We start from the raw sequence: 5,023 nt of genomic DNA, 5'->3' as shown, positions 1-5,023 counted from the left end.
CTACATTCCAAGTTCTAGGCAGGCGCCTGCCGTCTGGAGTTTCTAGGCGATAGGTGTCGTCTCTTACTTCTTCATAAATCCGGTAGGGACCTTCCCAACTAGGAGTTAGCTTTCCAAGCTCATTGGCCCTACCGGTTGCCTCCATTTTTCGTAACACTAGGTCGTCCACTTTCAAAGGGCGCCTGTGTACTCTCTTGTTGTAGGCTCTTGTCATTCTCTGACGGTAAATCTCATCACACAAGGCGGCATTGCCCCTGCGCTCTGGAAGTGAGTCCAATGCTAGGCGCATTGCCTCCCAATTTGACTCTTCATCATATAGCATGACTCTGAGAGTCGGCTCATAGTGTTCAATGGGCAAGACGGCTTCAGCACCGTAAACCATGAGAAATGGGGTTTCACCGGTTGCCCCCTTTGTTGTTGTCCGGATGGCCCATAGGACATGGATTAATTCCTCCGCCCATAAGCCACCGGCTCTTTCAATTTTCTTCTTAATACCATCTGAGATCAGTTTGTTGAAGGCTTCAACTTGGCCGTTTGCTTGGGGACGGCCGACTGATGCAAAATAACTTGAGATCCCTTGATCTCCCAACCAAGTTTTAAGCTGAGGCGTCTCAAACTGAGGACCATTATCAAACACTATGGACATAGGAACCCCATACCTGGTGATAACATTCTTCCAGATGAAGGAAATGACGTTTGATGTCTTGATGTTCTTTACCGCCTCAGCCTCTACTCACTTGGTAAAGTAATCCACAGCCACTAAGATGTAACGCTTTCCGCCTGGTGCAGGCGTTTAAGGACCTAAAATGTCCATGCCCCATTTTGCAAACGGGATTGGACTGTGGATGGCCGTCAGATCAGTAGCCGGACGATGAATAAGTTTGCCAAATTTCTGGCACTTGTCACATTTTCTCACCAATTCCTTGGCGTCTGCCTCTAGAGTGGGCCAAAAGTAATGTCGTCTGGCTCTGACGGCTAGAGATCTGCCGCCTATATGGGAGGCGCAGATTCCCGAGTGCAAGTCTTCGAGAACTTCCTTCCCCTTTTCTAGGGTTATACACTTCAGAAGAGGCTTAAGAAACCCCGCCTTGAAGAGCTCTCCATTTCTCAACTCAAAGCTTGCAGCTCGCTTTTTCAGAATGGCTGCCTCCTGTGGCGAATCAGGAAGTGTACCGTCTGAGAGGTATGCCCGGATGCCATCCATATAGGTAGAGCTTCGGTCTAGGACTCCAATGGGATCTTCATAGATGCTTCTTTTTTCAAGTACTTCCCAAAAGACTGACCGAGGCGTATCATGGCAGGCGGAGGATGCAAGCTTTGATAGTGCATCTACCTGGTTATTATCAGACCTGGGTACTTGATTCAAATGAAACTCCTCAAGTGACCCAGTCTCCTCTTTGACCGCCTGAAGATATTTGATCATAGCCGGGTGAGTTGCCTCAAATATTCCCTCATATTGGCTAACGACAAACTGTGAATCAAAGTAGGCGTCAATTTTTGTTGCCCCTGCCACCTTACAGATGCGGATTCCGGCTAGCAGGGCTTCGTACTCCGCCTCATTGTTTGAGGCCTGAAATTTGAACCGTAGTGCATACTCATATCTGTCCCCCTCAGGAGACTCATAAATTACGCCTGCACTACAACCGTTCTTTGTAGAACTCCCGTCTACATACACTTTCCAAACCTGATCAAGATTATCCGGAGCCACCGGACGGGTCATTTCCACAATGAAGTCGAAAAACGCCTGCCTTTCACTGCCTTTCTTGGTTCGTAAGTGATTTCAAGACTTTTCATTTCAATAACCCATTTTAACATTCTGCCGGATGACTCCAAGGTAGACATTGGCCGCTTGAGTGGGTGGTCGGTGTAAATCACCACCGGATGAGCCAGAAAGTAAGGCTTCGATTTTTTGAATGCCATGTACAAAGCAAGACCAAAATTTTCAACCACGGGGTACCGGAGTTTAGCATTTTTAAGGACATGGCTAATGAAGTAAACCGGGAGCTGAACGCCGTCTCGCTCAGCAAGGAGAACGGCACTGAGAGCATGATCTGAGACGGCTAAATACATGTACAACGTCTCCCTAGGTAGAGGACTGACCAGCCTAGGCAGAGAGTGCAGGTGCTCTTTTAGCTTCTGGAATGTCGTCTCAGCATCGTCTCCCCATTCAAAGCTGGTCTTCCTGATTGCTTGGAAGAAGTAAAGGCATGTGTCACCTGACCGGCTAAGGAACCTCCCTAAGGCCGCCAGGAAACCAGTTAGTCTCTGAACTTCCTTGACAGAACGGGGTGACTTCATGTCAATTACCGCCTGTATCTTTTCGAGATTAGCCTCTATCCCCCCTTGATCAATCAAAAATCCGAGAAACTTCCCAAACTCAACACCAAAGACGCATTTCTTGGGGTTTAACATGACCTTATGCTGCCTGAGGGCGGTGAATGTTTCTCGGAGATCAGCAAGGTGATCCGTCTGTTGCTTGGATTTGACTATCATGTCGTCGATGTACGCCTCCACATTCTTCCCAATTTGATTAATGAAGTGATGAGTGACATTTTTGGCACTCATTTAGTTCCTTTTTAGATGATTTTTATTTCATTTTATCTCTTTTTTCTTTAGTTTTCCTTAGTTTTATTCTTGTTTTCTTCATTTTGTGCTTTTTGTAGTTAGTTTCTCTTTTTCATGTCTTTTTCTAGTTTACTTGTTATTTTTCTCTTTTACTTGCTTTTTATCTTTTGCTTGTAGGTGGTAATTGATTGTCCAAGAATTCCCGAGCTTCCTCTCTACGAATTTTCATTGCTTTTATGCGTAAAGAAGGTGCAAGAAGTTCCAAGTCAAAGGTGGATCCAAGGGGCAAGCTTCAAGGCTTTGTTTATGCCTTCCTCATGGCTTATACTCTTCAAGAAATTCAAGAAAGTTTCTGCCTACTTTGTCCTCCATCATCATCACCTAGGATGTGTGCACTGCTTGAGCTAGGACGAAGAGAAGAAGGGGGAAAGACCCAGGGTTGTGCGAGCGCACTAGAGGAGTGTGCGGCTGCACATCTGTCGTGTGCGGCCGCACATCAGGTGCGTGCGGGCGCACCTGCCTGGGTGTGTGTCCCGTGCGCACTTCTCTCTCTCCTTCGAGCGCCCGCACCGACGTGGGTCTATTTTTGGACGTCTTTCCCAACTTCCTCTTGGGATTGTTAGTTATTTCTTTCCATATATAGAGAGAAGATTAGATCTTCATGAGGGAGAATTAGATTAGATTAGATTTTAGAGAGAGAAAACATTAGTTCTTAGCATTTTTAGAGAGAGAAAGTGTGGGTTTGATGATTGAAGATTGCTTCATTTGATTTGATTTCTACCAAGTTTGTAAGGATTCTTTACTCTTTAATGCAATTCAATGTTTGATTTCATTAGTATTGTTGTTTGATTTGGTTAATTGATAGTTTGATTGATTTGATTGAATTTGTTGGTTTCAATTGATGAACTTGAGAATGATGATTAGTTTAGCTTTGATTTTGATGTTCTTTATGGATTGTGAGTAGTTTATTTGCTAGGGTAGTGGTGAAGCATGTATTGATGATGAATTGAGATTAATTTGGGGAAAATTGATTGAGTTGATAATGTGATTAAATTGGTTGATTGATTTTGTGCATGTGTGTGCTTGATTAGGCTTGATCACCCTTGTTATTCACACTAGATTGCATTGTGAGTTCACATTGATACGGACCATTGATTTGTGGCTTACATTTACTCGATTGAGATATCTTGTGATGTTTCCTAGCTAGTGTTTGATGTAGTTGACGCTAATTAGACCTCTAGGAGAATAGCTTGATGTGCTCTCTTGGTTGCAATTTCGGTTTTCCCTCACATTGCTTGACTTGATTGGTTAATTCCCCGAGTTGATTGAACTTCATCGTTGATGCATGTGGATCCATTCCCCTAGTGCTTTAGCTTTCATTTAGTACAAGCCTTTTGCATCGCCTAGTTTAGCCTTAGTTTCTACCATAAACCCCTACTAGACTTCGGAATAGCTTAACTTAGGCATCGTGCATTCGACCTCCATTCCTTTGGGTTCGACCTTGACTTACCACTACAGTAAATAGGGGTTTGTTAAGTTACAAATTTTGTTTGATTGGGTGGGGCGGTAGCCCAACGACCTACCATATTCCTTCCCATCAAAATGGCGTCGTTGCCGGGGAATGGTGCTTTGAGTGCATGTTGTTGTTGAGTCTATTCCACTTTATTTGCAAAATACAAAAAGATTTTACACTTTAGGCTACACTTGTAGCCGTGCTACTAACATTTTTCTTTGAGTTTTGTGTGTTTAGATCCCTAGCCATGGGAAGTAATTTAAGAGTTGCCTTGAAGGAACTTGGAGTGCCCCGTGCTTATAGGTATGAGTGCGGCATAGCTCCACCTACAACACCGGCAAGCGATTTTAAAATTAGGCCGGCAATGATCACCCTAATTGAGAGGAAACAATATAGTGGGGCAAAGAACGAGAGCCCATTGAACCATCTTAAGGAGTTTGAAAAATATTGCAACACTATCAATGTCAATGGAGTTTCTCAAGAGTTTATCCGCCTTAAGTTGTTCCCTTTCTCTCTCATAGGAAGATCTTTGGAATGGCTAGACAAAGAAGTGAAGCCCAATTCCTTGAAGACATGGAATGATGTCACAAAAGCTTTCTTGTCTCGTTTCTACCCACCAAAGAAGACGGCGGAGGCTAGAGCCTTAATCCAAAGTTTTAAGCAATTGCCTAGAGAGAATCTCTATGAAGCATGGGAGAGATACAAGGACTACCAAAGGGAATGCCCTCACCACGGAATTCCAACATATCAAGTGATCCAAATCTTCTATAGAGGTTTGAGCTTTCAAGGTAGATCGAGCCTAGATGCCAGAGCCGGAGGGCCAATTATGAACAAGACGGAAGAAGAGGTTGTGGATGTAATAGATGATGTGGTAAGGAATTACATGGATTGGCATGATGTAGAGAGGGAATCGACAAGCACAAGTTGCTCAACCGATCAATCTTA

General features: G+C 44.1%; 1 non-coding gene across 1 annotated transcript; it reads right to left on the bottom strand.

The window, feature by feature from the left end:
• Nucleotides 1-4,710: 4,710 nt before the first annotated feature.
• On the bottom strand, nucleotides 4,711-4,816 carry LOC145618727 (small nucleolar RNA R71). Its single transcript, XR_014107988.1, has one exon. It is a non-coding gene; the product is annotated as a small nucleolar RNA R71 (small nucleolar RNA).
• Nucleotides 4,817-5,023: the final 207 nt, after the last annotated feature.

Source organism: Chenopodium album, chromosome 26 (assembly GCF_948465745.1).
Source record: "Chenopodium album chromosome 26, dcCheAlbu1.1, whole genome shotgun sequence".
Classification (NCBI taxonomy): Eukaryota; Viridiplantae; Streptophyta; class Magnoliopsida; order Caryophyllales; family Amaranthaceae; genus Chenopodium; species Chenopodium album.
This window is presented reverse-complemented; position numbering and strand designations above follow the sequence as displayed.